The sequence below is a fragment of the Macaca mulatta genome, chromosome 2 (assembly GCF_049350105.2).
Source record: "Macaca mulatta isolate MMU2019108-1 chromosome 2, T2T-MMU8v2.0, whole genome shotgun sequence".
Lineage (NCBI taxonomy): Eukaryota > Metazoa > Chordata > Mammalia > Primates > Cercopithecidae > Macaca > Macaca mulatta.
The window spans coordinates 9,172,096-9,196,459 of NC_133407.1; the positions used below are offsets into that span (position 1 = coordinate 9,172,096).

A 24,364-nucleotide genomic window follows, 5' to 3' on the forward strand; every position below is an offset into this window, starting at 1 on the left:
ATTCCTAAAAGTATACACGTTTGACTTTTACAAAGTAGTTGTATCAATTTAGACTCTGTGAAAATTAAGAACATTTCTTCACCAAAAGCTATCACCAGGAGAATGAGGTGGCAACTTACAAGTGAGATAAAATATTACAATTAAATACTTTGACAAAGGACTTGTGTCCAAGATATGTAAAGAACTCTTGCAGCTAAATAAGAAAAAGACAGAACATCCTATAGAAAAATGGGCAAAATATTAGAATAGAAACTTCAAGAAGATAATATCTACAAGTCTAATAAACATGTGAATAGAAAGTTAATGGAATTAGTCATTAGTTAGGTCCCACTTGTCAACTTTTGCTTTTGGTGGTGATTGCTTTTGGTGTCTTGTGAACACAAAGAAGGAAACAATAGACATTGACGTCTACTTGAAGGTGGAGGGTGGGAGGAGGTCGAAGATCAAGACAGATAACTGTTGGGTACTTGGCTTAATACCTGGGTGATGACATAATATGTATAACAACCCCGTGACACATGTTTACCTATATTTATCAAACCTGCACATGTACACCCAAACCTAAAATAAAAGTTAAAAAGAAAGAATTAATTGCTGCATGTAAGAGAACTGTAAACATATGTGAGGCTTCAGTTGTGATGGGGCAGAGTGGAGGAAAATACACAGACTTCGAGCATACTAGTTTCCTACGACAGATCAACTGAGCAGGAGTAGTGTAAATAAGCAAGTTTGAGCCACTTTCAAAATTCAAGTTTCTAACAAAATAGTCTGACATAGAACTTTTTTAGGTGGAGAATTTTTTTTTTCAGTGAGATGAAGATTTATAAAAGAAAGCCAACTGGGAAGTTTTCCTGGGAACAGCCCCTGTGGGGGAGCAAAGAAAACCTGATTGCGCAGAAGAGGGGTGAAATGCAATGTAGCCATAACAAAGCCTTCAGTCAGTCTTACAGAAGGCTTCGAACTTGTTGATACTTCAGAGGTGTCCTAAATTAGTGTGAGGGGGCTAAACATTTACACCTCCACTTTGAAGTCATTTGATGAGGTCTCTTTCTTTTTTGTTGTTGTTCATTTGTTTGTTTTTGTTTTTTTTAAGGGTTTACATCTTTACATTCACTTTTTTTTAATACTTTTAAGTTCTGGGCTACATATGCAGAACGTGCAGGTTTGTTACATAGGTATACGCATGCCATGGTGGCTTGCTGCACCCATCAGCTCATCATCTACATTAGGTATTTCTCCTAATGCTATCCCTCCCCTAATTTCCCACTCCCTGACAGGCCCAGGTGTGTGATTTTCCCCTCCCTGTGTCCATGTGTTCTCATTGTTCATCTCCCACTTATGAGTGAGAACATGTGGTGTTTGGTTTTCTGTTGTGATAGTTTGCGGAAAATGATGGTTTCCAGCTTCATCCATGTCCCTGCAAAGCACATGAACTCATCTTTTTCATGGTTTCATAGTATTCCATGGTGTATATGTGCCATATTTTCTTTATCAAGTCTGTCATTGATGGGCATATGGGTTGGTTCCAAGTCTTTGCTACTGTGAACAGTGCCAAAATAAACATACATGTGCATGTGTCTTTATTCTAAGAAGGAGGAGGGAGGGTGGCGAGGCTGCTCTCTTTAGCACCCAGGCAGTCCTAGGATAGGAACTGAGCTGATAGCAGTTAGCTGACAACACTCTTAACACCCAGGGGAATGAGTGTTCACTTTATAAGATACAACCACAGTGTTCTCTAAAAGTGGCTGTACCATTGTGCATTCTCACCAGCAAAACATATAAAGCAATTCCACTTATTCCAAATCCTCACCAACACTTTGTATTGTCAGTCTTTTTAACTGGAATTTTTGCATTTCATCTAACTTGTTACATTTATTGACCTAAAGTTTTTCATTATTTTCTCCTCTTATACTTGTATCATCCTCAGTATTGTACTCTATTTTATCTTGATATTTATAATCTGTGACTTTTCCTTCTATTGACCAGTAGTGCTACAGGGTGATCCATTTTATTAATTCTTTTGAAGAGCTCATGTTTTCATTGGCATTTTCCTATTGTTTGTTTTCTATGTCAGTATTTGCAAATTTTTATCATTTTCTTCCAACTACTTAATTCTGGTTTTATCATTATATTTCCAATTTCTTGTGCAAATTTAGACATTGTCTTTAGAGTTTGCTTCCTTTATAACTTAAGTGCTTTTATCTGGAAATTTTCCTGTAAATGCCATTTTAGTTAAATCTCACACATACTATTATTCTGTGTTTTCATTTTCATGCAGTTTAAAATATTTTCTAAAATTCCATTGATTTCCTTTTGATAAATGATTTATTTATAGATGTTATTTAATTTCCAAACATTCATAGATAGTCAAGATACCTTTTTTGATTATTGATTTCTCATTTAGTTCTATTGTAGTCAGAAAAAAATACTTCATATAGTTGTTTGTTTTTTAGATGAAGTCTTGCTCTGTTGCCAGGCTGGAGTGCAGTGGTACAATCTCGGCTCACTGCAACCTCCACCTCCTGGGTTCAAGCGATTCTTCTGCCTCAGCCTCCTGAGTAGCTGGGACTACAGGGGCATGCCACCATGCTCAGCTAATTTTTGTATTTTTAGTAGAGATGGGGTTTCACCATGTTGACCAGGATGATCTTGATCTCTTGACCTCAGGATCTGCCTGCCTTGGCCTCCCAAAGTGCTAGACTTACAGGTGTGAGCCACCACACCTGGCTGGCCTATATAGTTTTAATCCTTTTATACTTATTGAGATTTAGTTTATGGTCCAACATAACATGATGAGTGTTCCATGTGAGGTAGGGAGAAAATTTATTATATTGTTGGGAAAAGTGTTTAATGATACAAATTAGGTCAAGTAGATTTACAGTATTGTCATTCAATATGATATGCTCATGTATTTACGATTAGTCATTGATATAGGAAGTTGAAATCACCTGATGTCATTGTGGACATGAACTTTATACTAACTATTAGTAGTACTTTCTTTTTGTATTAGTTTTATTCATTTTTGCTCCTTATGTTGAAGCTCTGTTACTCTGTTATTGGGTGACTATACATTTAGATTTTTATCTCTTTGATGCATTGTATTTTCATCACTTTATCTCAGTGAACATATTCTTAACTTGAATATATTGAATATTAATATAGTCACATCAAATTTTTTATGACCTGTTTGTCCTGTACCTTGTTTTCATCCTTTTACTTTTGTAAATAATTTTTCGACATTATAAAAGTAGTTAAAAATGTTGCTACACACCTTCACCTACTTCCCCCTAACATTCACATCTTACATAACTATGTCGCATTTGTCAAAATTTAAAAACCGTCATTGTTACATTACTATTAACTAAACTCCAGATTTTATTCAGATTTTACCAATTTTTTTCAGAATTCAACCCAGGACATTAACTCACTTTTATTGATCATGTCCCTTTTGTCCCTTCTGGTAACTGAAAATATCTCACACTACTTTGTTTTTCATGATCTTGACAGTTATAAAATAATATTGGTGAAATATTTTTCAGAATGTCTATCAATAGGGGTTTGTCTTTTTAAAAAGTGGTTATACATTTTAAAAGTTTTGGGAAGAATACCACAGAGGTGATGTATGCTTTTGATTATACTGTATCAGAGCTAAATAATAATAATAACATAACTTATTATTGATGATGTTGATTTTAATCACTTAAGTTAGTGTCTGTTAGGTGTGAAATACATAAAGTTACCATTTTTTTGATATACTTCATTATTTGAAAGCAAATTCCTAAGCCCAGCTCACACTCAAGAAGAGGGGAAATTAAGCCTAAGAGCTGCTCACCAGCAGCTCCCAGGTGCAACCTGTGGTATGTAAATTTTCAACAGAGAGATACTAAAGGAAAAAAGAAAGGGAAAAAAAGGGAGAGGAGTTATCTGTAGTAGTGTGAGTGCTTTAGTAGGACCTATTTTCATAGCTCCTTTGACCAACCTTGGAAAGCAGCATTCATCAAAATTAAAATCAAATTGTTTTGATTACCAAACAATATGCTCAACTCCTTACTTTACTCCAGCCGAGGTATTTATCCTTGCCACAGACTTCAGTCTTATCCCACCTCTGATACATGCCCTCAGTGTAATAATCATAAAGGGGATAAAGCTGAAATATTGATGGGAGGAAAGGAACAGTTAGTTGTATAGGTAACAAACAAATTAAATACCTTTAATAAGCACCAAAGCAAAATAAACACAAAGAAATCAATCAAAGGAAACATCAAAATTAAATTACTAAAAACCTAGCATAAAAAGAAAAATTTTAAAGAAGCCAGAAGACAAGAGACTTTACATACAAAGCAACAAAGATAAGAATTATCACAGATTGATCTTCAGAAATAATGGAAACTAGAGAACAAAGAAATGCTATCTAAGTGCTGAGTGACAGAAGGAAAGAAAAAAGGTCAATTTAGAATTCTGTATCCACTGAAAATATATTTTTAACTTTCTTATTATTAGAATCTCTGTATCATTGGGACCAATAATGTGTGCTCAGCCAAAAGACTGAATTCTTCAATTTCCATAACAGCTAGCATGAAAATGTGAATAGGGTTTAGCCAATGAGATATAAGTAAAGTTGTGGACAGGGAGTTCATGAAAGTTTCTGTAAAGGAAGCAGGAGAGACAGCTGGGAAATCTATACAGCCCTCTTTTTTTTTTTCCTGTTATTTTTTTCAACCTGCAATGTGAATAGAAGGTGGGAATGGCAGTGACTAGCTTGGCTCATGAGATGACCTCAGGGTTTTGTTTGTTTGTTTGTTTGTTTTAATTATTCCCTAAATTCTACAGTAAAATGACCTTAAGTTTGGAAGTAAGATGATAGAGACTGAATTCCCATGATGGTGAGTATTACCAGCTTTGATTTCAATTCCAAGTTTCATTCTAAATTTCTTTTTACATGAAAGAAACAGAATGAAATACATTTCTATCTTGGTTAAGCCAATGTTATTTGTGGCTCATGTTATTTGTGGTTAAATTTGATTCTAACTGATTCAAGATAAGACTCAGAGATGGATTGTATATCATGTATAGGCTAAGGGTATCTATTTTAATATATACGTGCACATTTTTAAAACAGTGAATATTTTTAAGATTTTTAAGCCAGTCAAGTATGTATACATCAAAGTAGGTCAATCAAAGTGTCTAGGGCAAATACAGGTGTTTGAAACATCCTTTCTTTTTTCTGCTAGACACATGACTCGACCATGTTGTTCAGCCTCCCTTGAGGTTGGTTTGGCTGTGTGATTTCGTTCTACCCAATGGAAAATGGGCAAAAGTATTTGTACCACTTTCAGAATACCTCATAAACTTCCAACAGATAATCCTATGCTCCCTTTTCCCCCTTTCTAACCAAAAGGAGCGGATTATGAGGACATAGAGCCTAGTAGAGACACAAGATAAAAAGAACCTAGGTTCCTGGATGATGACATAAAAGCTCACGTCCTTGAATTTTATATAATGGAGAAATAAACTTTTATTCTGTTAATCCATTGAAATGTAAGGTTGTTATTAGAGTAGTTAGCCTACCATGACTAATTCAGCTGAATTCAAACCGTAGTGTTTAAAAAGTCGAAATACCATATAACCATCAAGTGCTGTACTGGAAAGTCTGAGCCCTGAAACCAATTATCTATATAACCTAGGGGAAATAACTGGATCTCTTATATCTTTACTTTCACCATTGGCAAAATGGTGAGAGTTATTGAAAACATCCTCTTTTCAGGTTGAATGATTTGTTTTGTTAGCTGGAAGCAACTACATTAGCTACTAACAGTGTAAGAAAAAATGATGGCCTGAGCAAAGGGCAGCAGCCAAGAGGACAGAAAAGAGGTGGTGTACAGAAAAGCCACTGCAAAGGCAGGTTGGCTTATTTAACCTTCTCTGAGGTGACCTGTTCATGGATTCATTCTCTTTACATTCGTATTGAAAACAAAAGTCTTCTGGCAGACAGCTTTCATTTCTCTGGCCGTCTCTTAAAGAAATGCAGGCTATAATGAAAAATGACCATTTATAATGGGGCTATTCCTCTTAAGTGCTGCAGGTTGCAAATGTCAAGGCATCTTTTGGCATATGCATATTCAGGTATAGTACAATGCAACCTGAAATGAATGTGCATAGACACTGATTTCCTGGTAACTATGGCAAGTCAATTTTGTTTGTTAAATATTGGTAATAGCCAGGAAAATAAAAGAATAGCCACCAAACCCAGAGACTATCTCTTGTTTTTTATTATATTGAGCTGCAAATAATGTATCATTGCCCTCCGAATGTGAATATTGGCTAAGAGAGACATTTTATGTAAGGTTTTGCTTGGAACAAAAGTTCCTGAGTATAAAAAGCAGACAGAAGAGTGCTTACTTTCTAAGTTTCTAAAATAACAAAAGGGAGGCTCTTGACTTCAGAGGATGAAGACTGTTAGCACTAGTTTAACACGGGGTCAGGGCTAACAAGCCCCAGGTCACTATGGCTCTGAACCCTTTCTTGATATCCTGTTCTGAATTTACATCTTCTGGTTGTGTTCTATCATAACACAAACTCAATATAATTATCTCGAAGTGAACTCCCTGTGTTTCTGTATTAGTCAGGTTGCACACAACAAAAGAAACTCAACCCAGACTACTGTAAGACAAAAATGGGCAATAATAGTCTTACAACTGAAAAGTTTAAGTAAGACATTAGGGGCAGCTTGGCTTAGGGGAAAATATAATTAAACCTTCCTTTTTTTAAGTTCTATGTTGGCTTCATTTTAGGCAGACTGTATCTTTGTGGAAACAGTAATAGGTAAAAGCTCCAGGCCTACATACTATTTCTCTTCTCAGTAATGTCAACTACAAAGAAACACTTTTAAATACTCATATAATATTATACACAATGCAATAAATTTTAAAATAAATATCAGAAACATCAGACCCCCTCCCCAATATGAACAAACTAAAAAACACATTTCAAGTTAAGTTATGGATCAAATAGTAATTTTATAAGTGTTAAAAGTGAATGATGGGCTTCTACTTTTGGTTAGAATATTGAAACTCAAAACTCTTGAACAGATAGAAGAAGCCAAAAACTACAAAATCATAGTTTTTATGATCTACCGGGAACAAAAGAAACTAAACTAAAATTCTTACTAGGACAAAAGAGAATCATTCCTATTTCCATGCCTCATAGAGAGGCAGAAAGTGAAGGATCCTGTCACAGATAAAGGTAAGGATCCTTTGTAGTTTTCAATTTATTTCTATATGTGCTGCAAAACTCAGAGTACATTATTATTATTATTATTATTGCCTTAAATGGTCAATAGTGATCTGAACAAATATAGATATAAATGATTACATAATTTAAAAATGCAGATCTTTCATTTTTTAAGAGATACATATCTTTCTGATGCATTTCGTTTCTTCCTGGACTTCCTGAAGGTGTGGGCTTCCATCTGGTATAGTTTCCCTTTCCCTGAAAGAATTTACTTTTATCATTTTTATAGGGCCAAAAGAGTAATAATGGTGTATTATAGGCTTATTTGCATATACTTGATTCACTCAAAAGAGGGCGTGACATTTCACATCCACTAGGAGAGCTAAAATATAAAAGACAAAAATAGTGTGGGTGAGGATGTGGAGAAATTAGAATCCTTACACTCTGCTGGTGGGAATATAAAATGACACAACAATCGAGTAAATCAATCTGGCAGTTCCTCAAAAGGTCAAATATAGAGTTACCCTATGACCCAGGAATTCCACTTTTACATATATACTAAAGAGAAATAAAAACATATGTCTACATAAAATGTGTACCTGAATGTTCATAGTAGCATTATTCATAATAGCCAAAAAGTAGAAACAACTTAAATGTCCATCAGCTAATGAATTAATAGTATATTATATAGCTATATGATGAAATATTATTCACCTATAAAAAAAAGTACAAATATATGCTAAAACATAGATGCGCTTTGAAATCATTATGCTAAGTTAAATAACCCAGTCACAAAAGACCACATATTTTACAATTCCTTCTTTTTTTTTTTTTTTTTTTTTTGAGATGGAGTTTCACTCTTGTTGCCCAGACTGGAGTGCAATGGCGCCATCTCGGCTCACTGCAACCTCCGCCTGCTGGGTTCAAGCAATTCTCCTGCCTCAGCTTCCCGAGTAGCTGGGATTACAGGCATGCACCACCATGTCCAGCTAATTTTGTATTTTTAGTAGAGATAGCGTTTCTCCATGTTGGTCAGGCTGGTCTTGAACTCCCAACCTCAGGTTATCCGCCCACCTCGACCTCCCAAAGTGCTGGGATTACAGGTGTGAGCCTCCGTGCCCAGCATTACAATTCCATTTATATAAAATGTTGAGATTAGGCAAATCTATAGAGGCTGAATACAGTTTAATGTTTGCCTAGGGCTAAGAGAGAGGGGTAAGTGGAAACCAGGGAGTGACTGCTAATGAATTTCTTTTTGAGGTAATACAAATATTTTTAAATTGATTGTGGTAATAGTTGTACAATTCTGTGATTATATTAAAAACCATTGCACTATTCACTTTAGGTGGGTAAATTGTATGTAATATGAATTGTATCTCAGTGATACTGTTTTAGCTGGGCATGGTGGCATATGCCTACAGTCCCAACTATTCAGGGTCTGAGGTGAGAGGATCACTCGAGCCTGGGAAGCAGAGGTTGCAGTGAGCCAAGATTGCACCACTGCACTCTGGTCTGGGCTACAGAGTGAGACCCTGTTTCAGAAAAAAAAGGAAAGAAAGAAAAAAAAAAAATCTATATTGAAAAACAAACAAAACACCAAAAAAAAAAGCATGAAAAAATTAAGATAGAATTAAGAAAAGAGGACCAAGATAGTAGATTTAAAACACAGCTCTATCAACAGTTACATTAAATATAAAGGATTAAATGCTTCAATTAAAAAGCAAAGACTGAAGATTGTCAGGATGATTTTTAAAAGTAACATCCAATTGTTTGCTGTTTACAAGGTTGTAAAGCTATACATTTATCCCAGATGTTTAAAAAATGCAACCCTAATAAAAGAATCCAAATGAATTTTGAAAATAAAATGTGACAAGTTGATACAAGTCACATTAAAGAATTAAGATTCTTGAAAAGCTAAGTTTGATATAAAAATAAATATGAGGGCCATACCCTGTCTTTTATGTCGTTTATTTTAAAATACAAGAACAGTGTGTCAATATTGGCTAATTAGCACATTTCCGGGAAAAACTTTATTTGAAAAAGTCTTCTGGGGTAGAGATTAGGGACTTTTTCTTTGCTAAATTTGATAAAAGGGAACAAATTTAGAAGGAGAATGTAAGAACCATCTTCCTTCCTTTTTTTTCATTGAACATTTAAGTAATGTAGTGGCAATCATTTTGCAACCATAAGACGATAAGCTAGAGGAAGAAAAGATAATATACTTAAGATAATTCAGCAGAAAGATAGCTGAGCCTAATTTTCTTGATTACATTAATGATCTGCAAAACCAATGCTAGCACCTATCTAACTCCACACTTACGTGAGAAAACGAAATCTGAATTATGTAATCACTGTTATCAAGTGTTCTTTTGATTGCCATCATAACTATTTTTAACTATTCTAATTTCTAGAGAGACAAATTCAAATTAAACAACAGTAACTTTCAATTCTCCTGCCATCTTATTGACAAAATTATAACCCAAAAAGGAGAAACAGAGGGCAAAGGGATTCTCATGCTGTGTATGTGGGTTTGCAAATTGGCACAACTGCTTTGGAGAACAAGTTAATAACATTTAATAACACTTACAGTCATGTATATCTTACACCACAGAACGTAACTTTTAATTATCTAAAGAAACAGTCTCATTTTATACAAGGACATATGCAAATTAATGTTTATTGCAGCATTGCTCTCATGAGTGAATAACTGAAAACCTTCTGTATCCGCCAATTAAATAAATGTTTGAATAAATTGTTGTATTACCCTACAGTATGATAGTATTCAACAGTTAAAATGAACAAACTAAATCAATGTGTGCTGACATGTATATATCTTGAAGATATAATTTTGAGCAAAAAGTGAAATATAGAAGGATGTACTGAGAAAGATGCTATTCATGTAAATTTTTAAAGCACACAAATATCATATATTGTTTATGGACACACACATTGCATGGAACTGCTAGTTGTTTCCCTAAATTCATTCTACCTTTTTCAGAGTAAAAAGAGTTTTAGCTAGACATGGCCACCAAGTAGACAATATATTTTCCTGTCTTGACTGTTTAGGACCTCAAAGACCTTTTATTAATGTCGGAATGTCTATTGATATTTACCATATTCAAAATTACAATAGTGATATTAAAATATGTGTTTATTTAATTTTTAAAACCATAATAAACTTTCATAGTAGCATATCATTCTATTTAAAATAACTAAAAATTTATTGAATACCAACATTGTTTATATTTTTACAAATTTTTAATGTCTTACTTTAAGACAAGTGAAGTCTAATATTTGTTTCTGCATTCAATATATAGCAATGCTATTTTTGTTGAAGGATATGAAGAAAATTTGGCCTCACACAGATATATAGTTGGAAAAAGGAAGGGGATGAAGACAGAACCCCTAGAAGCTCTCGCATTGTATTCACAAAACCACCGTCTTAGGAGACTGTAAATTAACAGAATCTCATGAGTCAAAGTTGATTACCTATCCTGGACCTTCTACCTCCTTATGAACTGCTATTTGAGAAAGAAACAAACTTAAATTTACTTTGAGCCATTGTGTTTTGTTAATGTTAATGTATATGTTAGAGAAGTTTAGTTAATACCCTATGTTATATGTAGATATATAAGCAAAGTGTAAAATATGATCTGAAATTGTACACACCCACTACAAAGTGTAATTGAGAAAGGCACTACAATGTAATGAATGTTTGTGTCTCCCCAAAATTGAAACCCTAATCGCAGTGTGATGGTAGTAAGGGGAGGGGGCTTTCAGAGGTAATTAGCTCATCAGTATGAAGCTTTCGTGAATGAGGTTGGTGTCTTTTACGAAGAGGCTGGGGAGTTAACTAGCATTCTTTCTGCTATGTGAAGATACATGGGAAGTTTGCAGCCTGCAACTTCAAAGAGAGCCTTCACCAGAACTCGACCATGCTGGCACCCTATTCTCAGATCCACAGCCTCCAGAAACGTGAGAAATAAATTTCTATTTTTTTAAGTTACCCATGTTATGCTACTTTACTATAGCAGACCAAACTAAGATAGGTACAAAGGGACTTTGAATGTATCTGTAATATTTTATTTGTTCTAAAAAGATATTTGAAGGAAATATGTTAATCAACCTTTGTTAAATATGTATAGTGGGTATTGTGATTATTATTATTTTTATATGTTTGAAATTGTTTTATAACAAAATAAATGTACTGTTAAGGCGTCTGAATCTGTACTTACTGCATTTGTCATTATGCTCTCAGAGCAGAGAGGAACATCTCAAGGTTTTTTACAAACATTACTTCATTGAACGTTATTAAATATGTAATTTCAAAGTTCTATATGGATTTTAAAGAAAATTAATTAAGGAAAGGAAAATGAAATATGTATGCATAAATAAATGCATAGGAAGTCTTTTATATACAATTATGTTTAAGTTTTATTAGAGAAGAAGCATATTTTGCTAGGGTTGTCAGATTAACATGTTGTTATGGCATTACTAGTTTAATTTTATATCACTTTTTAATTTAAATATTTCAAAGTAATTAAAACTAATAGTAACAATTTACATATTATATGCATTGAAATTGGAAATTGCTTTAACAGCCATTACTTTCCATAATACCAACAATAACCCTGCTAATTAGGGAAGACAAGAATTATTAATATAATATGACTGAGAAGCTGAGACCTAGAGAAGTTAAGCAATACACACAAGGCCACATAGCAAGTTATTTTCTCCTTTTAGAACTCACATCTTAATGCTCAAGCTCCTTCATTTGAGATTTCCTAATACATTTCTCCTTATTTCCTATTGGGCAGAGCAGGGTTGTGTGCCACTTCACACCAATCAGTGGTGGAAAGGAAAGGCATGGCATAACCCTAAGTCTTAAAGTAATCAAGGTCTACCCCCTGAGATTGTTGAAGGTTGAGCAACCACCTTTCCTGAGCACACTGCTATCTCAAACCAAGCCCAAACCAAATTACGGTAACAGAAAGGAAATGGAAATGGTTACTGAGTGGGCAACCTAACAGTCTCTTCAGCAGCAGCCGTAATACGCTTCTATTTCATTTAAACCCTTCCTTTCTACTAGATAGTGAAGGCAGAAAATAAGGAGTCTATGATACAGATGCTGCCCTCTAAACACATTATTGAGGAGAGAACACTCACAGTTCACTCAACTCCTTGAATGTCATTCAACTTTCTTTAGCTCCTTTGAACATCCAGCTTATATGTATATTTGTATATAATACAAATTTGTATTTTACATATATGTGTGTATATATATACACATATGTATATATATAATATATACATATTATATGTGTGTGTGTATATATATGTATGTGTATATGTGTGTGTGTGTATACACACACACATATACACATACATATATATACACACACACATATATATACTTGTACAGCTAGGATTTTGCATAAAAATGTGCAACACTGGCCGGGCGCTGTGGCTCACGCCTGTAATCCCAGTACTTCTGGAGGCCGAGGCGGGCGGATCACGAGGTCAGGAGTTCGAGACCAGCCTGACCAATATGGTGAAACCCTGTTTCTACTAAAACTACAAAAATTAGCTGGGCACAGTGGTGCATGCCTGTAGTCTGAGCTACTCCAGAGGCTGAGGCAGAAGAATCGCTTGAACCCAGGAGGCAGAGGTTGCAGTGAGCCGAGACCATGCCATGCACTCCAGCCTGGGTGACAGAGTGACACCCCGCCTCAAAAAAAAAAAAAAGAAAGAAAGAAAAAAGGAAAAAAAGAAGAAAAAAAAAGAAAAAAATGTGCAACATTACACTTATTTAACTCAGGTAAATTTTATCTTCCTGTTTGTAAATTATTTGAGGGCAGATGTAGTCTATTTTCTTCATCATATTTTTCCTGAAGTCTAAACCAGTGCTGCATGTAATACGTATTCAACATGCCTTCTAAACGGTTAAATCTTAATTCATACCATTTCTTATCATATATTAGATCTCCCTCTTGTCTCCACTGAAACTCCCCCATCTAGAGTGGAAGTTTGTTGTTTCATAGAGTGTTAGAGCCAGTACATTAGTTATCTAGGAGTTATTTTGTGCCAGGCACCCCTCTAGGTGTTTTATTTATATTCTATGTGTATTTTGCCTAGTAGTAACTAATCAGAATAATCGTCCATAAAAGCAGGAGCAATGCCCAATCTGGAGGTCATTAAATCAGTATATTCATTGTTTCCTCAAACTTGGAGCCAACAATCAATGAGAGAGGAGAAACAAAACAAAACACCTTACCAAAAAATCCTGCGTATTTGTGACTGTCATGGTGACCAGATAGCACAGAAGAGATAGAAGTATTATTGAACATCAATCTATAAACTCTGGAACCCAATCCTTAACCTAGCGATTTGTGTCCAGAGAATTCCCTGGGCCAGGCAGAGTTACCTCACACTGGACATGACACCCATGGCTGTGGAAAGTCCCCTGAAGTCACTGGAACATACACAGGAGCGTGTGTCCATGGATATAAATATAAAATGCTTCACTCACCTCAGCCCCCAAATCGGACCTTATTTGTCAGTGTTACCTTGGCTAGGTCTGGAGGGGAAGGAAAGAACATTTTGACCAGCTGATGCTGTGACAGATGCTGGAGAGGCACGTGTGCTCAGATGTAGAGGTAACTGGCATGCTGTGAATGCATCTTTAGCCTTGCTGCCCTCAGAATCCCACTGACAGATGAAACATACTGTCTCCTATGTCCTTTCTCCAGGAAGTTCAACGCTTCCTATTATTTGTTTGTTTTTCTCTAGCATAATTGCTCCTCGTGATAATAACATGATCTCAATATTTTAAATGAAAACTAGTGGACAAAAATCATGTTCTCTACCACCTGGTATAACCATTTTGGAACTTCCAGAAAATTCCCTTGTGGTATTTTCCCTATGCTTTAAAAAAATCTGTTTTATCTCTAGCCTTTTTTCTGGATACAAAGCAACAATACTGACAAGTGCCTATGCTATATCTAGGGTGATCACGTAGTGTTTGCAGCAATACAGGACAATTTTATCAGTAAAAGGGGAGCTAAAAATAATTATAAAGTTTCTGAAATGTTTATATAATTACTATAAATTGGCTATATTGTATTGATGTGCCTAAAAATAGAGCTATTCAATGATTAGTGATGTTCAGAATTTTTTCACATACCTGTTGCTCATTTGTATGTCTTCTTTGGAGCAATGTCTATTCAGGTTGTTTGTCCGTTTTTCAATTGCTTTCTTTTTGCTATTTCGAAGAACATATATGTTGTGGAATGACTAAATCTTGCACATAGTTATTTTGTGGTGAGAAAACTTGACATCTATTCTTCTCGGCATTTTATGAGAATACAATATCTCGCTAGTCACCATGTTGTAAAATAGTTCTCTTGAACTTATTTCTTCTGTCTAAATGAAGTTTTGCATCTTTTAACCAACATCTCCCTAACCATCTCAGCTCCTGGTAACCAACATGCTACTTTCTACTTCTATAAAATTTTCTTATTGTGGTTTTAATTTGTATCCCCATTACTGATGCTAGTAATTTTTTTCATATACCTGTTGCCCATTAGTATATCTTCCTTTAAGAAATGTCTATTCTCTTTGCCAATTTGTAACTGAGTTATTTTCTTGCTGTTGAATTTTTTACGTATTTTGGATGTAAATTTCTTAACAACTGCACAGTTTGCAAATATTTTCCCCCATTCTATAGGCTGTCTCTTCACTCTATTGATCGTTTCTTTTCTCCAGGTACTCCTTAATTTGATGTTATCCCATTTGTCTATTTTTCGCTTTTGTTGCCTGTGATTTTGGGAGCATATCCAAAAAGTCTTTGCTGAGACCTATGTCAAGGAGTTTTTTTTCATATTTCTAGTAGTCTCATAATTTTGAGTCTATATTTAAGACTGCAATCTATTTTGAGTTGATTTTTGAATATGGTAAGAGATATGGGTCTAATTTAACTCTTTTACATATGGATATCCAGTTTTCCTAGCACTACTTATTGAAGAGACTGTACTTTCCCCATTGTTTGTTCTTGGACCCTTTAACAAAAATCACCTGGCTGCATTTCTTTCTGGACTTTCTATTCTTTTCCATTGCTCTATGTGTTCATTTTTATGCCAATACCATTTTGTTTTGGCTACTATAGTTTTGCTGTATATTTTTAAGTCAGATAGTGTAATGACTTGACCTTTGTTCTTTTTGCTCAAGAATGCCTTTACTATTTAGGCCCTTTTGTGGTTTTGTATATATTTTAGGATTTTTTTAAATTTCTGTGAAGACCATCATTGATATTTTAATATTGATTGCATTGGATCTGTAGATCACTTTGGGTATTAAGAGCATTTTAATAATATTAATTCTTCTGATCCATAAGTATGGGCTATCTTTCCATTTTTTCTGTGTGTCTTCAATTTCTTTCATCAGTAGCTTAGTTTTTAGTTTAGAGATTGCTTACTACTTTGCGTAAATGTATCCCCAGGTATTTTTGTGGCTATTAATATGGTATCACTTTCTTTATACACGTTTTGAATTTTTGATGTGAATTTAAATCATATTGTGGGTTTTAAACAAATTATTTTAGCTACTATTTTAATATTTTTGTCTTTTAATCTTTATATTGAAGATATAAGTTATTTACTCAACACTATTCAAGTATTAGAGCATTCTGCTTTTGCCTGTGTACTTAATTTTTCCAGGTAGTTTTATACTTTCAGATGTTTCCATTTTACTCAGTAGTGTCTTTTTATTATTATTATTATTCTGAAGAACTCTCTTTAGCATTTCTTATATAAGGGGTCTGGTGGTTACGAATTATCTTGGCTTTTAATTGGTAACATCTCTATCTTTTCTTTATTTCTAAAAGACATCTTTGCTGTCTTTTTGTTTGTCAGTGTTCTTGGCTGTCAGTTTTCTTCCTTCAGCACTTTGAATATGTCATCCCATGCTCTCCTGGTCTATAAGGTTTATGCTGAGAAGTCTGCTACTAGCTGTAGTGGAATTCTCCTACATGTTATTTGCTTCTTTTCTCTTGTTGCTTCCAGGATCCTGTCTTTGTCTTTGTTCTTTGACTCTTTAATTATAATATGCCTTGGGGTAGTTTTCTTCACATTGAATCTGATTGGAGACATTAGACCTTCCTATATCTGGATATTTACATATTTTTTTCAGGTTTGGTAAGTTTGCTGTTACAGTTTCTTTAAAGAAGCTTTATACCCCTTTATCTTCTCTTCTCCTTAACTACTACAATTAAAAAATTTCTTTTTTGATAATGTTTCAGAAATTGCATAAGCTTTCTTCATTTCTTTTTATTCTTTTTTCTCCTCTGATTATATATTTTCAAATAACTTGACTTCAAGCTCACAGATTCTTTCTTCTGCTCAGTCAGTTCTACTACTGATGCAGTTTTAATTTTGTTTATTGTAGTTTTTAGCTGTAGGATTTCCTCTTACTATTACTATAATTATTATTTTGATATTTTTATTAAATTTTAATTCTGGTTACGTATAGTTTTTCTTGTTTCATTGAGTTGTTTCTCTATATTTTCCTGAAGTGAGCTGAGTTTCTTAAAATGTTTATTTTGAATTCTTTGTCAGGCATTTCATATATCTTTATTTCCTTAGGATTAGTTACTGGCACCTTATTTTGTCCATTTAGTGATATTATGTTTTTCTAATTATTCTCGAACCTTGTGGTTGTGTATCAGTGTTTGCACATTTGAATAAATAGGTAATTATTACCGTCTTCACAGACTGGCTTTGCCTGGGAAAACCCTGTGATTGGCGTGGTGCTGGGATGCACCAGAAACACAGGGCAATTGTGGCTGGTGCAGTGCTGTCAGATCCTGGAGCCTGCTATGGCAGGTGAGGCACTGGAGCAGGATAGAAGCTGGGACAGATGTGCAGCCTGTGTGGCCCTGGGCATACAAGAAATTTGGGGCAGCTGCAGCTAGTGTGGCACTGCTAGTAGCCCGGGGTCCACTATGATAGGCATAGTGCTGGGACAGACTAGAAGCCTAGGTCCACTGATATTGGCCAGGTGGTAGTGTGGGCCAAATATTGAGTTCACCAAGCAAGCCTTCAGCATGGGGCTATGTGGTCCCACCTAGCACTGGGACAGGCCTAAAGGCCCAGTCTATAGGTACCAGACTGGAATAAGACCATGAAGATCTGCCTGGTGTGGGATGGACCCAGTTTTTGGGTCCAGTGCAAAATTCTCTGCTCACTTTCTTCTCTTTCCTTCAAATTGACAGTATCTCTCTCCATGTCGTACTGCCTGGGTTTGGAGGTAATGCAGGTGATGTAAAATTGTTTTGCCTACCATCTTCAATGAGTCTTTTCTAATTATTGTGATACAAGCACATCCTGTAAACTCTTACTTGGTTTCCTCAGCTCTTACACAGGTATTTCCGTGTGTGAATTATTGTTCAAATTGATGTTACTACAAGAGGACAACGGCTGGAGAGTCTTCTTCTGTCATTTTGCTCTGTGTCTCTCTAAAATTTTCAGTGCTGAAGTTTTCTTCACTTCGTTCCCTGAATACTTAGATGAAAAATTTCAACTGATTTTGAATTAAATACAAGCAAAATGTATAGGACTCATTTATGAAAGTTTATTGCCACTGTAGGACACTTAGGTTTACTTAAAGAATAGTCTCAAAATTTAAAATATTTTAAAAACCAATGAGTGACAAGCAGAGCAAAGATAAAAAGCTCACATTTCCATGCTACTATATTTTTTATACTCAATGTCTACATCTTCACAAAATTTTCTATGAAAAAAAGGTACCTCTGTTTAAACATCGTTAGTCAAGTAAGCTATGTATGCCTTTTTTGCATTGTAAGCAAGAGTATAATAAACACATTTGTCTCACCTCTGACACATCTATCTTCATGGGCCATCTGATCTCATTGTTTCTGCACAGTCTTGGAGACAGCACCGGGTTAAAGGCTGGAGTCTTCAGTGCTTTGTGTTCCAGCATGCCAAGAATATGAGTGCAGGCCACCATGCTAATTGTCTTTGATGCTTAGCTGAATATCTCCAAAGTAATCTTTACATCTCTTTGCAAGCAACAATATAGTTTGTCACCAATATGGAGAAGACAAGCCTGGTATCTGATCTTGGTTTCTCTTCTTCCTCTCATAATCACTGGGACTGGCAGAAATGGGCTTTCTCCTCTTTTTCTTTCTATATGATCGTTATTTTCCTTAAACAAAATGTGATGACCAAGTCATTCAGGCCTTCAAGTTACAGGAGGAGATTAGGGATTTTAGAAAACATTTCTCTCTCTTAATGAGCCTTGCTTTAAATTTAATTATCTTCCTGTGCACATAAAATTCCCATTTTGTTTGCCAAAAACTCAGTACTATCTTTTTCACTCTGCCTTCATGTTATTGCAATTCTATTTTCCCTCTGAACTTCCCCACCCTGCATCCTCAGAAAGAGTAGATGGATGCTTCAGGCTGACTTGGATGAAAATCAGATATATGGAAATGCAAAAGAGACAAGCATATTTATCTATTTCCAAAATTATTACCCCACCTTACATTACTAAAGAAATAATTAGTGGTTCAGAAGTGTGCATGTACAAACACTGTCATCTGATAATATTGACAAATTAAATTACAAAAGAATTTTTCTATTGCTACAAATTATACATGAGAGCTCCAGCTTCACTGAATCCTTGTAATGGTTATCATTTTGAAAATTTTTACTAACTTAACAATCAAAAGATAATCAAGGAATAACATTTAGATTTTCTTCATTTTATTTTTTGTCCTAAGCTCTCTAATTCTGCAAGAAAGTCAGCTTGTACTCATAAGAAATACAATATAATAACTTGATGTCAGGATGTAATATCACAAGGTATTGAGCACAGTCAGAACTGTGAAGTTATTGTTATTGAGATCAACAGTTTTCCAATTTCATTTTATTTCAAAGCAAGATTTGGTTGTTTGGACTACTACCCTAGTTACTGAGTAATGCAATTATTTTTGAGATTGGTTTAGCTTTTTCAGATTTCCAAAATAGTTGCTGTTTTACATACATGATTTTAATTTTCCATGAATGCTATGAAATGTTATTAATTCCATTTGACAGCGAAAGTGAGACCCAGAGATGTTAAGTGATTTGCTTGAAGTGTTTGGAGAGTACAGAGCAGTGTAGTAGAAGGTCAGTCTGCATTGGAATTCTGAGTCTACTACTGACTGGTTCTGTGATTTCGGTGAATTTCTTAACCTCCTCAAGCTGCTTCCTTATCTGCCTATCAAAATTTGCAAAGTTCACTTCAGGGTTGTAATAGGAAACAAAAATAAGGAAATTTTCATTCAGACCTAAAAGGTAACAGAAGTAAATGAATGATTATTCTCATTGAATAACAGTGCTGTGTTCTTTCTCTTATATTCCACTGCTTACTTTTCTTTTGACTATATCTTTTTAAATATAGAACAATCACTTACTATTTTACATATTATTGTGTCAAGGATGAGCGGAGATAAAGAGAAATTGAACCAAAGGGATTTTACATTTGAATTTACCTTACCAAATGAAAGAGTCATAAAATGCAAGAACTGCATTAACAGTACATATTAATGACCTACAGAAAAACAGGTGTGCAAGAGAAAAGGAATGGCACAGAGCTTCACAGAGAGTAAACTACACATCTGTATTTCTCTTAGAGTCCTGGACTCTGCAGTCAGATCCAGGATTTTTAACAAAACGTGCATTGTATCCTTCTCAAATTGGGCAAGAAGAACCATAGATTTTACCAATGAGAAATGAGGAACACTGCCAACATCCCAGTCGACCCTGCACACTTACTGGGAACCTACTGAGTGCCAGGGTTTGTGCCAAGTGCTCTGGGGGATAGAGTTGAGTCAGTCATGGTCATTGCTCATTCATTTAGTGGAAAAAGCAGGCACACACACAAGTAACTTGATTCCAAGGCAGACCGCGATAAGTGTTATCTTAGATCACTGGAGGAGACAGGTCACACGACTGGAATAGCATGAAGTCAGGCCTGAGGCTGAGGGCATGCTGTTATTTAGGAACCCTATCAGGTTCATCTCACAGCTTGGCAGTGGTCCAGAAACCCTGTAGTTTCTTGTCCTGGGTGTGCTGGGTCATAGGATGCTTCCATCCACCTATCCTCGAATCTACTGTGAAGGCCGCTGGAGTCCGAGAATGTATAAAGACAGATGAGACAGAGAGATTTGTTTCCCTTCTTAACATACATTATACACTTTTAAAATACATTAACCTTGAATGACTAAGTACTATAGAAAAATGGCCTGCCAAAGATTATCTGTTTTCTTTCCTTGCACGTCATGTGATGTGCCAAATATCAAAGTCCACAGTTTTTTATCCATTCAGGAAATGAACAAAACCAAAAATGCTACATTTGTTTATTTTTCCAGGATAATTCTTATCAAATTCAGCTTTGCCCAAGCTGTTTGCTTGTCTGAACACAAGCAAGAACTGTGAGGTGCTAGAGAACACAGCCCTTCTGATCCACCTCTATCTCAGAAACTTTATGAAATTAAATACTCAATCAATTTCAGTTGTATTATTTTTGACCTTCTGCTATTTTTAAGCTGTCTCCCATTTTCCAACTTGCTGGCAACTTTCCCAAAATGCCCTCAAACTTAGACCTGAAAGTAAAACTGAAGAAATGAGACATATCTGACTAATATTACATCATGTTAAATTGATTGCAAAAAAGTAGGGTGAAGTGAGGAATTCACTTAAATGAAAAAGGAAAGAAGGCTTGACTGGAAGCCCAGTAGTCTGGGCTTTGCTCCGGGCTCTGTATACCATCTGGACAAGCTGTTTCCCTCTGAGTCCCAGGGTCCCCAACCATCAGGCAGGAGGGTTGAATAGATTTATTGTCAAGACTTCGTTTTTGGTGACCTGTCATCTTCGTTATGGTTATTCTTTATACTATCTACAACAATAATAATAATGGTATAATAATTTATAACTTACAGAGCATCAATAGTTGCATTACTCTCTAGTAAATACATATGAAACTATGCTTTCAGCATTACAATTCTATAATTAGAACCTGACTACATTTAAGAGAGGGCAAAGCAAAATTGAGGGGGCCCCCACTCCAGGCCCTCTCTGCGGTGGAGTTGACCTCTGGGACTTATTATGGCCTAGATCAGATTCCTGTGGTCACACTCAGATCCAAACCAACTGTTGGAGCTTTGTAACGGACTACTCACTAGTGCTAATGAATCCAAGAAACCCACAAATTTGTGCTTCTACATTTGCAGGCCAGGTCTACCAACCAGAGACTAAGGAAAGCTTTAGGCAAAAGAGCTCTCCCTCTTTACTCACTCTTCACTACCTACCTACGTAACGGCTTCAGTAAACACCTAACAGTGATGATCACCAACTCAGGAATTTGTAACCAGAACTGGGATTTCCGTTTATAACTTCCTTTTCTAACCAGCTAATCAACATCCCCACTGTGTTCTGGAAGATTAGTGTGACCCACACCAAGGAAATCACTTTCCGTCATAAAGTATTTCCTCCATTCCTTCCTGGCTTTCCCAATTCTGCCAACATTTGCCTTGTTAACATTGGCTCAAAAATTCCAGTTCATCTCTGATTTCTTTTCTTGGACTCCTCTTGTTAATCAATGGCCAACTCCAGCAGCATTTTTGCTCACAATACCCACCCCTATAATGCTTAGACCTCGTCATCACTAACTTGGACAAATACCATAATTTTTTAAAGTATGCTCCCTGGTCTATTTTGCCAAGGACATGTTCCTTTCTAATCATGCCACGCCTCTAATCAGAAACATCTAAAGGATCTCTATTATTTATCATGTAGTCCATTTTTTAAACGCTGGTGTTCAAGGCTTTCTATAATCAGCCATTTAAACTGAATGTCCTGCCATTAAGTGAAACTGCACATTATTATCCAAAAATGATCCCCACCCATGCAGATACCTTTGTAACACTGCTACCTTGAGTAGTGTGCCCTGCCCTATTTCTCCACACATTTCTTATTAAAATATGATTCCATCCTTCAAGGTGCAACTTAAATGACCTCTCTTTTATTACACATCTCTTAGGCCAGAAGTGTCTTCTGAACCCTGTAACCCTTTTGCCTTTTTCCTTCTAAGGAAGGGCACTGATCATATCCTATCTCAACATTTGGTCAGTTGCATACTTATTTGTTACTGCTCCTCTGCTAGGCTCTCAGTAAAAATAATGCAAGGTCTGTACTTTGCCCATCAGCATGCTCCATGGTGATGAGACAGCACTGAGCAGGATGAGCAGCAGAACTCCAAGGGTGGTTTTCAGTCAAGCTGAAAGAAACTGGACAGAAGATCAGCAGCCAAATAGCTTTGCCAAGCCAGCTTCTGAGGCTCTCGTGTACTCGTGGAAGCACAGTTCCAGCGTTGTATTTGCTTTTCCAGGCTGCAAGTCATTGCACATCACTGAGGAACCAAGACAGCAAATAGCTCATTAGAGTTTAGATTCAGTGGAGGTGCAGTGGGGGATTGAAAAGAAAACGAGCAAGAAAGAGAAGAAATAAACTAAGAGTTTAGTTGTCTTTTATCTATGATTTATCCTATGAATTCAGCTGGGAGGATGATAGTTATAACATAGCTATCCTTCACTGACTTTCATAGAATGACTGTTTTTATGAAAATCAGAAAATTCCAGAACTGGGTGGAGATTTAAGAAAAATACAATTCAGAGCAAGGAACTAGCTTATTCCAAGCCATACATTTCAGTCAGCCACTGAACCCAAATTGAGACTATTTATCCTGATATCTAGTGTATCTACTATTATTCTTCTAGCCATCTTTTGACTGACTTAACTGCTCAAGAATTCAGAATGTCAATGTGTCTACATTTAAGTATTATTAATTTTGGTGCAATGGGTGACAGACTGGATCTCCAAAGCCCACTCTAGGGCCTCCCTTTACCAGCCTGTTTGTATGACCGTCACCCAGGCAGGAACTCTAAGACCCTGAAGAAATCAGCCCCATCTGACTCACCTGTTTTTCTCATAGCACCTTAAAGGGTTTTACCTTATTAAATACTCAATCCGTGAACTGAATTGACAAAAACCTCTACTGTCCCACAACTCTTCCCTATGTTCTAGCTCTTATTATAGTCACAAAAGTGTTTCTCAATTGACCTTGCCAGATAAAATTCCTCTTGCAAAAGAATTAATTTGCCCTATGTACACCCAGCAGTCATTTAACCCCATAGCACAATAATCTGGCTCCTCAACCCCCAAACCCAGGCTTTTGGACACAAAGTGAGTACACTGTGCATAGCCAGCCCTCAGCACCGGGACAATGTGTGCCCTGGGCCAGACCTGGCCCTCCACCCCAGCAGCTGCACCCTGAGCAGGAGGACCAGGGGCATGGCCACCTGGTGCTTATCCTCTCGTTCCACCTGACAGGAAGATGGTTTAAGCTTTCTCTTGCACAATGCACTGGAGGCGGAGGAGAGAGAGAGACAAAAAGAACTGGTCAGGTTGATTTCATCAGCCTTAGCAGCAGCTCCTCAATGTTTCTTTGAGAAAAAAATGTTTGGCAACTTAAGCACAGCATGCTCAGGCAGATTCCATTTAACAGGACATCTGAGCGGTCTGCAGTCTCCTCCTTCCCTCCCTTCACCTCTCCTCTTTCTCGTGCCCCTAGGAAAGATTTTCTTTAATCAAATGTTAACAGAAAAGGCTTATGGATTTAATTTCAATAAACATGTACTTTCCTTTAATACTGAGTTCTCAACAGTAGATCTTCAGAAATAAGTATGCAAAGTATCATTACCCATTAAAAAAAAGTTTGTGGTCTCTTTTTTTCCCTAGACAAAAAAAAAAATGCTTATTTTAGGGATTTTGGAAGTTTTATTATATATATATATATATTATACATACATAAACATACCGATGTTTAATGGATCATTTGATATAAGCAATTTATAACTTTTAAAATATATATGGAAACTTTTTTCATATTAGTAAACATAACATAATTATTTGGTCACATAATACTGCATTATATTGCTATAACAAAATTTATTCAGTTCTATGCTTTTGGACATTTTGGGTTTATTTCTAGGTTACTATATACAACATGGTATATA

General features: G+C 35.8%; 1 protein-coding gene and 1 long non-coding RNA gene across 4 annotated transcripts in view; one reads left to right on the forward strand and one right to left on the reverse strand.

Moving 5' to 3' along the window:
- TP63 (tumor protein p63) overlaps positions 1-24,364 on the reverse strand; it is a 526,038-nt gene that overhangs the window by 417,585 nt on the left and 84,089 nt on the right. The window lies entirely within an intron of this gene.
- Positions 13,770-24,364, forward strand: part of LOC144338981 (uncharacterized) — a 66,690-nt gene continuing 56,095 nt past the window's right edge. Inside the window, exon 1 of the long non-coding RNA XR_013413494.1 lies at positions 13,770-13,886. This is a non-coding gene — a long non-coding RNA (uncharacterized LOC144338981). The remainder of the gene's footprint in view (positions 13,887-24,364) is intronic.